Source organism: Lynx rufus, unplaced genomic scaffold (assembly GCF_022079265.1).
Source record: "Lynx rufus isolate CCGP_SWC_20201006 ecotype Redwood Valley unplaced genomic scaffold, mLynRuf1.p SCAF_14, whole genome shotgun sequence".
NCBI lineage: Eukaryota > Metazoa > Chordata > Mammalia > Carnivora > Felidae > Lynx > Lynx rufus.
In genome coordinates this window covers 3442290-3455066 of record NW_025814828.1, presented here as the reverse complement: position 1 = coordinate 3455066, position 12777 = coordinate 3442290, and the positions used below count along the sequence as shown (strand labels likewise).

The 12777-nt window shown below is 42.2% G+C and overlaps 1 protein-coding gene across 2 annotated transcripts in view; it reads left to right on the top strand.

Moving 5' to 3' along the window:
* NLGN4X (neuroligin 4 X-linked) overlaps positions 1–12777 on the top strand; it is a 238815-nt gene that overhangs the window by 47282 nt on the left and 178756 nt on the right. The window lies entirely within an intron of this gene.

The window sequence follows — 12777 nt, the reverse complement described above, 5'->3', positions numbered from 1 at the left end:
TCCGTGAGTTCGAGCCCCGCGTCGGGCTCTGGGCTGATGGCTCAGAGCCTGGAGCCTGTTTCCGATTCTGTGTCTCCCTCTCTCTCTGCCCCTCCCCTGTTCATGCTCTGTCTCTCTCTGTCCCAAAAAAAAATAAATAAACGTTGAAAAAAAAAAAGAATAACACGTTAAGAGTTCACATCTTATGGCATCACAGAGTGGATTTTCGATGCCAGTGGTCTCAAATAATGAGATCATAGTTTCCATTTTCCATTGACGCGGTGGCTTGCATGCGGGAAGTGTGGCTGGATGACACGGGAAGGGCCAGTGTTAATTGGCTTTGAACCCATGAAAACGTGTGAGGTGGAGCAAAGGAGCCGTCCTCCGGCATGCTTGGCACGTGGTAGACCAGTGGATACCTTTCCTCCTAGCTCTCCAGCCGGTCACTCGGGGGAACTTTCAGGAGCAGCACCCCCTTGGGAGGAAACCAGACCTTTTCCATAGAATTTGGATGTAGCAGAGAAGGATAGCTTCTTCCTGGTTGTGCATGATATGAACAATTCTTGCTGTTGTAGAAACAGTTGTTTCTCATGGTGAGCCTTCTCTCTTCATATAATTAATTGGCTCCATGATGAATATTTTCAGATGTCCTCTGGAAAACTCCCAAGACATCGGACGTTGGAGACTGTGTTCGGATACAGATGCTGAACATAGCAAGTTCATGGAGCCCAGCCAGGGGCCATTTTGGTTTTTCCATCTGTTTCTTCCCCAAATACCAGGTTTATCCACACTAGCACCGCTGACATTTAAGGGGAGCTGTCTTGTGCATGGAGGGTATTTAGCGGTGCTTCTGTACCCACTTGATGTGATTAGGCATCCCCACTGGGACAGCCAAAAATGTCTCCTAGATAATGCCAAGTGCCAGCTGAGAAGGAATATTTGTCCCCATTCTGTGCCAGTGCCAGAATTTATCGTCTTCTCTTATGAGTCCCTGGCATCTGTGGGTGGATTCTGCCTGCATTAGTACATGAATGAGAATGTCTCTGGATAATTATTTATAGTCATTGCAATCTTAGGATATAATCACAAAACGTGGAATCCCCTGTTTACAAAGACCAGAAAACAACACTTCGTCCTGAGGAAGAAAAAAATAAAACAAAACCCCAAACTGAAATTCTTCAGTATTAAAAGAGTACTGTGAAAACCCTAGTTCTTTTTTTTAAGAATGTGTATTTTTTTAAATGTTTGTTTATAATGGTTTATTTAGTTTTGAGAGACAGAGAGAGCGTACGAGCAGGGGAAGGCCAGAGAGGGAGGGAGACAGAGGATCTGAAGCAGGCTCCGTGCTGACCGCAGAGAGCCTGATGTGGGGCTCGAACCCACGAACGGCGAGATCATGACCTGAGTTGCAATCAAGAGTCATATGCTCAACCGACTGAGCCGCCCTGGTGCCCTGAAGAGCCTAGTTCTTTGAGTTGGCAGTTGCTTGAAAGATAAAGTGCAATTTGTGAGTTTCCCAGGCACAGAGGCCTCCAGAGCACTGAGACATTGCTGTTTCGAACCTACTGTCTTCTCAAGACCCAGTGTTGTCTAAACACTGGCATCCACAAGAGTGTAGAATGACACGTGTTCTCCAGAGTACAACGTGATCACTGAAGAGTGTGCAGCCCCAGTACGGTATCCCCAAATCTGGAAGCCACGGCACACACTTACACATCTATCACTGTTACTGTAATCACACACACACATACACACGTAATTTTGGAATTGAACAGCTAACCCTCATAAACATGGAATTCTATTCACGGTGGGATTTTGAATGTTCTAATAGAAGAAAGCTATTCTAGAAAACGATTGTCTAGTGCAAATTTGATGCAAATTCCTGTTCCTTTGTTTTTATTGAATGCAATGTTTTTCAATACTCTAAACCTTTACGCATGGCTCGCCCTGGATGTGTGCACCCTGACTTGGTAACTTCACGCTGCTAATTCCTACCTTCTCTCCCCCTTCAGTACAGACACCCGTGGCTGACGATTCTTCCATATATCATTGTTGGGTCCCTTATCATGTAAGTTCCTGTGGCCAGCCAGATAAATAGCTCATGCTAATTAATGACTTGAAGTAGATCTTCTGGGGTCTTTTTCATCAGTTTCCTCCACGACCTTTGCCTCATCCATCATCACGTGTATTTGAGAGGCAGTGCCTGTCCTGTCTAGCATCCCCTGCACTCCATGATGGAAATCTACAGTAGGCTGACCTACACATCTTGGTTTGAGAGAGACTGCCCCAGATTTGGCACTGAAAGCCCTATGACTCAGGGAACACCTCAATCCCAAGCACGTTGGGGCATCCGGTCACTGATTTTAGGTCTGATGGAAGCCACAGTGGCTCCCTGCAGGTCTGAGCTAAAGAGGTCTGAAATTGGGCACTACCTTTCACCCGCTTCACTTAGATGCCTTACGTCATTTCTAATACTTAGGGAGACAACATGGATAAAAAAAGAAAATATTCTTGGGGTACCTCAGTGGCTCAGTCGGCTGAGCATCTGATTCTTGATTTCAGTTCAGGTCGTCAACCCAGGGTCCTGGGATTGAGCCCCATGTAGGGCTCTACAGTGAGAATGGAGCCTGCTTAGGAGTCTTTTTTTTCTTCTCTGCTCCTCTCCCTACACGCTTACACACACACTCTCTCTCTCTTTCTAAAATAAAAGATATATATGTATTATTTTACAAAACTTGCATGTTTGATCCATGCATGTCACCTCTTGGCACCCATGTTGCGGTAAAATGAAAAAAAAAAAAAAACATAACCTCTTCCAGGGTTATTGTGGCAATGAATGAGAATGGTCTCTAAGTTACTTTTGCATAGTGCGTGTTCACTGGGACACCGACTAAAACTAGAATTATAAACTTTGGTATCTTTCCAATCAGGATAATGGAAATGCATTTGATATTTATGACTAGGTGAAAAATGGATCATGGTAAAAAAGACTGGTTTTAATTTCTCATTAGGGCATTTCTGTTATTTAAGAATATAAAATACATTAAGGGAATCCCATTTAGTGTTGGATTATTTTATTGATAAGATTTGTCTGTATGAATAAATAACATGAAGCATCTACATTGGGAATATAGTTCAAGGCATTCAAATTATTAAATGCATACACATCTACATGCACACATGTATGTATTTTACTAGTGTTTTCTATATATTTGCTTAGGCGTGGATGTTCAAATACGTGTCTTCTCATTCTTCATACATTGCCCTTCTGGATCTTTGATTAGATATGATAGACATTTTTATTTTCACACAGATGTCACCTACATTCATTTCCAACTGTTAATTTCCGTATCTTTGCTGTGCTTTATAAAATTTTCTATTTATTATTACTTTTAAGTAAGCTCTGTGCCCAACGTGGGGCTCAAACTCACGACCTTGACGTTGAGAGTCGCGTGTTCTACCGACTGAGTCAGCCAGGCGCCTCAAAGAGGACTTTGTGTGTAAAATTTTCTAGACATATCTTCCTTTAGTTCTTTTTTCTACCATGTCTAATCTGCTCTTTGACTAGTCCATGGATTTGTATTTATTTCAACACATAGTTTTCACTTTAATTTCTGTGTGGTCATTTTTAAGATCTTTGTTATTCCCTGATAACAAGAATTTCTGGGTCTTGCTTATGTTGCCGTATTCCATCCTTCATATCTTTAAACATTTCTTAAATACCTGTTTATATTTTGTATACAGCCCTCAGGCCCGTGTGTGTGTGTGTGTGTGTGTGTGTGTGCGCATCTCATTGCTTTTCTGCTCGGTGATGTCTGACTATAAGCTCATGTTTGTTTGATCTAAATCTGTGGGACCTTTCAGGACTATGTTGGTGATTCTTTCCCCAGAAAGGTTTGCTATTCAATCTGACATGAGCTTCCTTTGTGAGATTTGAGCCCACTTAGGGGTCCAACTTCTCACCTCGGTAGAAGCATCCCCTCTCTTACATGTGGGACTATGGATATGGATGTCTCATGGCCAGTCCTTTGTCCAGTTTTCTCATTACCGAAGACATTCAGGTACACTTTAGCTCAGGTAGACTGCTGCGGCGGCTTGTGGGGGGAGATCACTCTTGGATATCCCATTACGTGAGGGAGCTGGGAAGTTCACTAACAGTGTGTCTTATCAGGATGTCATGGTTCCTTGGAAGGAATGCCTCTCAGGATTGTTTTATGCATACACATAAAACCACTGATGACCTAAGTGGAAGCTTTTCCTTTGATAGAACCTCACCCTATCAAGAAAGAAAGAGTGAGAGAGGGGATGGATGGAAAGAAGAAAGGAGGAAAAAAGAAGACGGAAAGAAGGAAGTGGAAAGGAAGAATAAAAGAAGGGAGGGAAGGAGAAGGGAGCCAGTTTTTTTCTTCAGAGAGAATGAGCTATCTCTTACTCTATAATCCACATCCATGAGAAAATAGGTTTAATGAGAGGGGATTTTATAGTGTCCATTGTTTGGCTGGAATACAGGTGCATGTTGTAATGATGAATGTTGACCTAAAACCAGAGGATGAGAAGAAAAATAGGATTAAAACAGTACTGTCGCTTGTATGGAATGAAACCCAGCCAGTATCAACTTTGAATAACATCTAAGTTGCAGGAGCAGACATTCACCCACTGATAGACTCTCCTGTAATATTCTGTAAGTAAGTGCACTTTCATTTAAAAAAATTAATGTTTATTTATTTTAAATTTTTTTTTTTACGTTTATTTATTTTTGAGACAGAGAGAGACAGAGCATGAGCGGGGGAGGGGCAGAGAGAGAGGGAGACACAGAATCGGAAGCAGGCTCCAGGCTCTGAGCCATCGGCCCAGACTGAAGTCGGACGCTTAACCGACTGCGCCACCCAGGTTCCCCAATGTTTATTTATTTTTGAGAGAGAGAAACAGAGCACAAGCCAGGCGGGGGTGAGGGGAGAGGCAGAGAGAAAGGGAGACACAGCATCCGAAGCAGGCTCCAGGCTCTGAGCTGGCAGCACAGAGCCCGACGCGGGGCTCAAACCCACGAACTGTGAGATCACGACCTGAGCTGAAGTTGGACGCTTAACCCACTGAGCCATAGGAAATGCACTTTTAGAAAGTAGGTCTTGCGTACTCCTCTGTGACGCTTTCATTTCTGGAACACAAGATGTAACACGACAAACCTTAGCACGTATCTAGTAGCAGTGGGGGTAAAGCACGTGGCTGTTCCCCCATCCGTGATGTTAGGTACCCAGGAGGCCTCCCAGTAGCAGGGTCTTGGGACCAGCACAGTTTGGGGCAACCCATTGTCCTCTCAAGGCAGAATATCCTGACAGTAAAATGGAGATTAAAATCTCTAGCTTTCAGAAGTACTGTTAGGAATAAATGACCAGCCAGGTTTTTTATACTTATCAGACCACCAGTAATAGCAATTTGTTTTCTTCCTTCCCTCCTTCCCTAATTCCCTACTTAGGCCTTCCCTTCCTCCTGTTTTCCTTTCCTTATTCCTTTCTTCCTTCCTTCTTTCCTTCACTTCTTCCCTCCTTCTTTCCTTTGTCCCTTCTTTTCCTTCCCTCACACTTTCCTTCTGACTTTCCTACCTTCCCTCCTTTCTTCATTCCTTCTTTCCCTCCTTCTGTATTTCCTTCTTTCCTCCTTCCCTCCCTCCCTCCTTCCTCCTTCCTTTCTTCCTTCCTTCCTTCTTTTTTTCCTTCTTTCCATCCCTCCTTCCCTCCTTCTTTCTTTCTTTCCTTTCTTCTTTCCTTCTCTCCTTTCTTTCCTTCCCTCCTTCCTTCTTTCCTTCTCTCCTTTCTTTCCTTCCCTCCTTCCTCTGTCTCTCCCCTGTAACACTGGATTTTTCAACCTGGCACTGCTGATGTTGGAGGCTGCACCATCCTTTATTAGATGGGGCTGCCTTTGCCTTGTTAGATGTTGAGTACCGTCTTTGGCTTCCACCCACCGGATGCCTGTGGTGTTCGCCACCGCCCCCCCCCCAAGTTATGAAAGCCAGTAATGTCTCCAGACACTGTTGAGTAGCGTCTGGGGCCAAAACCATCCCTGCTTGAGTACCACTGCTCTCAAATATACCTTTTATCAATAAAAAGTCCTGCCTTACATCTTTCACACAGTTCAGAGTAATAAGATGATAACATCCTGGTTTTTTTATACAATTTGTAGGGCTGCTGTTCAATTGATTCTTAAAACTTACACTATTGATTTAAAAAATGAAATTATAGGGGCGCCTGGGTGGCTCAGTCGGTTGGGCGTCCGACTTCAGCTCAGGTCACGATCTCACGGTCCGTGAGTTCGAGCCCCGCATCCGGCTCTGGGCTGATGGCTCAGAGCCTGGAGCCTGCTTCTGACTCTGTGTCTCCCTCTCTCTCTGTCCCTCCCCTGTTCATGCTCTGTCTCTCTCTGTCTCAAAAATAAATAAACGTTAAAAAAAATAAAAAATAAATAAAAAATGAAATTATATTGTTATTAAAATACAGCAACATTAACATATTTTTGTGGGTATGAGCATGCAACTTAATCTATCATATTAGCTACTTTTACACATCTTAAAATGAGGTTCTGATAACATAGAATCAGAAGAGGATAAAACTAAATGTAAAGGTAAAGATATGACATAGTAATTATTTGCTGATTTTCATCTCAGGAATGTGACAGTAGTAACATACTCCATTTTCCCTAGTAGCTTCTCAAAATTCTTAAGATGAAAATAATTTTAATTATGTTAATCTAAATATATTAACAGTGGATTGGATGGATGGATAGATAGGTAGGTAGATAGACAGATATGATGGATGGTGGACAGATGAATGTATGGACAGATTAGATAGATAGATAGATAAGTTAAGATGGGTAGATGGATGGATAGGTAGGTGGATGGATAGATAGATAAGATGGGTGGATAGATGGACAGGTAGGCAGGTAGGTAGGTAGGTAGATATGATGGATGGATGGATGGGTTAGATAGATAGATAGATAGATAGATAGGAAAGGATGGATGGATGGATGGATAAATATGCTCATGATGGAAGAATATGGAAAGACCAAACACTAAAAGTTTAGCTCAACACTGAGATTATTAGGAAATATGTACAAAAGGAAAAAACTAAAATTACATTTTTAAAACATGTCCCAGATTCATCTTTCCAGGTGAGGTGATCTTAGTGCAGAATATTAGTGTTTCTATTATTGTGTCCTGTGGGGATTTTTCTCAGATTTAGCCTCCCCTTGGTCCATCAACTTGCAGGTGCAAGGTTCCTGACACTACTTATGACAGGTTGTTAATCATCCTCCTTTTACAGAAGAGAAAATGGAGGTACTCGGTGGTTACATACCTCCCCCATTGTGCACAATCACTAGTGGCCAAGTGAGGTGGTTTATTGTGGCTCAAGTCTGAAGGCAAGTCATTTGCCCACTCTCCTCCTTGGTCTCCAGACACACACACAGCAGACATTTCCACGTTTACCAGGCTGGACCCTTTCTACAAGGTGCTATTTGACATGGCATCACCACCGTTTAAACCTTTGCTAAATGGAATGAAGGGAGATTCCCACTCTTTTCCACCTACATTTCCCTCCCACACCAACCCTTTTTTTTGGACAGGGAGAGGGTAGTCTTTCTCTGCAGGGAGTTCACCTGCCTTCTCCTTTATATTCCTGCGGTGGGTCTATGGGCAAGAAAAGGCTGAAATTAATTACATGCTACTTGTATATATTTAAAATCTATCTGTTCCCATGGGGAGCAACTGTAATTTACATAAGAATACCCTTCAGTTCCTACAGCTTTCAATTTTGCAATTATTTCTTGAACACCCACTGAGTTCTGAGGAAGAATTCTAGGTGCTGTATGGAATTATTTTATGATAATTAAGGCTTGCACCAATATTAAGTTCTTCTTTTCACCCAGGCAGGAGAGCCATGCGTGAAACTCCTCTAACAGGTAGTACAGGATGACAGGAGGTACAGTCTCAAAATGTGGGGTGTCAGGTACACATTCCATTTTGTTTATTCAATAGGCATTACCATTTATTCGTCTTTCACCACCTATATTTCTCGAACAGCACCTGCTCTGGGGGAAAAATGTTTCAAGGCACAGATGCTCACTCTTTGCCTTCTGGGGATGTGTAGTAGAAATACAGGGACAACCAGTAATCACAGAAACATCCCAGTGAATATAAGCTACAAAATGTAATCAGTGCCATGGAGGAAAGGGAATGTTGTGATCGTGACCAAGCCAGCTGACCTCATGTTTCAGGGAAGGACAGAATGGAGTTTGGACTTAGGGGGTTGGGTGGGTTCTACAGTGGAGAGGGGAAGATTGACATGTGAGAACATCCTGTCCATGGCTCTAGGGCTGGAACATTTGTGAGTACAGGAACCAAAAAAAAGGGACATGAGTTACGGATGGACAATTAGAGAGTGGCCAGGTCATTCCGGTCTCTGCTGGAGGCCGTTAAGCAGGGGTGGGTCACAGTCAGTACTGTGATTAAGTCCTCTGGTTGGGAATCAATGGGCAGAATGAGGGGGGCATCTCATCAGCAAGTCACTCTGTGGTCCATCGGAGACAGGCTGCCGGCCCAGACTAGGATGCCGAAGGTGGGAAAGTAGGTGGAGCCATTGGAGAGATATTTGGGAAGAAAACCAGAGAGGTATTAATAATACACGTAGACTTTGGAGAAGGGAAAGAGAGGGCATTGGCTGTCCCCTTAGTTTTTGCCTCGCTTACCTACCTGCATGGGAAACACGTCAGGCGGGATACACTTGACGCTTACAAGGGCCACAAGGGCAGGCCAATGGGTCCATTGCATCCAGAGCTGATCCATTTCTGTATTTCTGTCTGAACTGAGATTATAAAGAGCATTGTCTCTTCCTACAACGCAACCTCATGATGTATGATTATTGGAAGCCATTGCCTTCACGGCAAGGGTCCTCTGAGATTAATCCTTGGTACAAGATGTTATTCAAGGAATAATTATTTAAATACCATAACCTCCATAATAATTGATGGATGAATGATAAATAGCGGCATAAATATATAATATAAAAGTCATACATAGTAAATGTTAATATGAGTGCTATGTATTTGAAAAGAAAACCAGACAAGTGTTAATGATTTAGGGACCATGGCAGCCTCCCATGATTATAAGATGGTGAGTACTATTCCTGTCACATCAAGCATCTCTGGGTTGCAAAATATTGCTCAAATACTAATGATTTAAATGTGATAACATCCACAAGAAGCAATGCATCTATAATAACTGGTATAAATATATAAATATTACATATTAATTAAAATATGAATGATAAATGATGATTTAAAATAATAACATTTTAGGGAGGTAACTTGAGTTAATAGAAAATTGCAAAACTTGGTACAGAAAGTAGCTTGTTTGCAGTGGTCTGGTACTCGTAGGCTACTGTATTTTGAAGGATACAACAAAGACAACCGAAGGCAAACTTGGAAATTCTAAAATTGGAAATTGGATGTTGAGGATGCACCAAAGTTTTCTTTCAGATGGGAGTGGTCAACCGGACTGTCAAAATAACGCCAAACAGTCATCTCTTTATGTCACTAATGCCCTGTGACGTATGCATGGTGCTGACATGGGTTACGTCACCGTCCCTGACAGGAAGGACCCCAGTGCCACACGACGTAAGCTTTGTCATGCAGTGAACATTTCAGGAAGGAGCAATTCCTCAATTTTATCTTGGGGGAAGTAGATGATTTGCTTTCTACCCAAAGAAGCAAACCATTTTGATCACAACCGAAAGATGCTTCAGTAATTTAATTTTCATTTCTCCTGCTGTGACTAATCCTTGTGGTTACACAAAACCATCACAGCAGACATTTCTGCAGCCCTTTCTAGGAACCAGACCCTGGGCAGGGCAGAGTGTTCCCTCATGAGACAAACAAAGGTAGTCCTGCTGCTGAGAACCTATGATGTCATGTAGATAGTGCGTGATAAGTTGTGTGATGAATGTGCGTAACGGGAGTTGCGGGGACAGACAGGAGGTGCCATATACTATCTATTCAGATGTGGTGGCTGAATCATGTTTTGATGCTCAAGTGAGAAAAGAGTTCAATGGGAAGAACAGAGGGCAAGTGGGCAGGTACCATGTTGGACACAGTCAAGAATGGGGTAGCACGCCATAGGGTAACGATGCACAGTGTTTGGGGATGGGAGAGACCAGGAGACTCAGGAGTGGGGAAAGTAAATTTGGACAAGATCGTGCACACCCTTTCCTGTTGTGTAAGGGTGTGGTCCCCTTCCTCTAGAAAATGAGGAAACGAAGACTGTTGATTTAATCCTTTAACTTGATTTGTTTTTGTAAAGCACCAAAAGAGATCATAGGGCACTGTGCTGCCAATGGTGAAGAGAGCGACTTATTGTTTTACCCTAAATGATGATTGCCTTTGAGAATTCCCCTCCCCGGGATTCTTTTTTATTTTATTTTTTATTCGTTTATGTTTTTACTCCTCTTTCCAATCCCTGGGATTCTCTTTTTTTGTTTGTTTTACCCCTCCCCCACCATCCCTGGGACTTTTATTGTTGCAATAAGTCTTGTGATTATGAAAATGGTTGCCTTTTATGGTCTGTTTACAACAAATCAAAATCTCAATGCCTCCCCTGATGCTGTGGCTTTATGAACTGAAAGACTAACTACATAAAAGAAAAAAGAAATATTAAATAGCCTTTTTTGAAAAAGTGATTGTCAAAACGGGTTTTCCAAAGAAAACTAAAGAACTTTGCAAGATAGGTGTTTTCCTTCATTTAACTTGAAAACTCACATTTTAGATCTCATATATGTGCTATTTTCTTCTTTTGACATTTTGAAAAAAAATAGTGAAATTATTTATATCAAATACATATAAGCAGAAATCTATTGTCCTAAAAAGAAAGTAGTTCAAATAATGGAGAGGCACTTCTTAATATTTCATTTTAATTAATTATTAAATCTCAACAATTTAAAATTATTTTACTTTCAGTGTACTCAAAATCAATTGACTGTACATAATCATACTCTTCATTGTATGTCTACTCTCTTAAATCTGTGGAGATGTGTTCATTAACTTAAAATAATTATGTGAAATTTGGCATGATATATTTTTTTAATTAAAAAAATTTTTTAATGTTTATTTTTGAGAGAGAGACAGAGCATGAGCTGGGGAGGGGCAGAGAGAGAGACAGGGAGACCCAGAATCCCAAGCAGGTTCCCGGCTCCGAGCTCTCAGCACAGAGCCCAACGGGGTCTCGAACCCACGAACTGCGAGATCATGACCTGAGCCGAAGTCGGACGCTCAACCGACTGAGCCACCTACATGCCCCTGACATGATATATTCTTTTCACCTCATCATTAAACATGTTTGAAACTCAACAGACAGCCATCGTTCCTTTGGTTCAAAAGCTAAACACAAAATACAAGACGATGGTGCTTTGATGGAGAACGTGGAGATTTATTATTTCTTTTCTTTCTAGTTCTCTTTCCTCAGGGTCCCTGATAGAAGGCTTTCATAGTCTCCTCTTTAGTAACCTAATAGGGTATAAGTAACTCTGTTCTGAAAACGATGATGTGGGACTTGCTTGGGTTCTGGTAGATAATGCCATCTTAAGCGCTGATTTCCTTTCTACCTTGCCTTGACTCGTGTGGTGTTGTTCAACAGCGTCCTTGAGGCAGAGCAGAGGAAAACAAGCCCCCTGCATGGTGCCGCATGAGTGTGTGATGTTCCCCTGGATGCATGGAAAACTGCTTGGAAATTGATGGCTTGTTTCAGGCACCTTGACAATCTTATCATAGGCTCTAGCCACGGACCGTGAAAAATGGCTTCTACAGGGGCTTACGAGGGGAAATGAAGAGCTTTGCATTTTCTCTTGGCATTTCCTGCTATTGTTAAAAAGGTCAGATGTGCAATTTAAAATGCTCTGTGCGTGCAGCATGACAAATGTCACATAGAAAATGAAACCGCTTTCGTTCGCATTTTTGGCCAATTTCCAAAGGGTGCTGTGTTTCACCTTTCCCCTCTCGTGGATTTGCAAATTTTGGCTAGTGCAAAATGCCTGCCCCACTGTGAATTGTAGCAGGGAAATGCTACGGGGAGGATATGGAAACTGTGTGTAGATGAGAATAGCAAATTGAGAATAAAAGTGACAAATTAAATGCCACCGGAAAAGAGAGGAATACACTGAAAATGACTCTGTCAAAGCCATTATGGAAGCTCATAGTCGAAGAAATAAAATGTCTAAACCTCATCAAGAGACGTACCCTAACACATTCATATTAAAGCAAAGTCAAGTCTTTATTTTATTAAAGTCTTACTTTATTTTATTATACTTTTGCCCTGTTTAATGACAAAACTAAATGCAGTTATCTGTGGGCATGGTCGGTAAGCATTTTCACACCTTACTGGTGGCTGGGTGAATTGATGGAGATGTGATATGCTATATTAAGATTTAAAAAGAGACCCCCTTTCCCCTCCATCACTTCTTTCTCAGGAATCTGTCCTACATGCATAAGCACAAAGATGCGTCGTCTTAGTCTGTCGGGGCGGCCGCACAGCGGGCGGTGTGAACAACAGACATTTATTTCTTACAGTTCTAGGGGCTGGAAGTCCAAGATGGAAGCATGGGCCTATTTGGTGTCTGGTGAGGACCTGCCTCTTGGTTCCTAGATGGCCATCTTCCTGTGTCCTCACTTTATATAAGGGACGACATTATAGAATGGGACACTAATCCCACTCATGGGGGCTCCACCCGCATGACCCAGTTACCTTCCAAAGACCCCACCTCC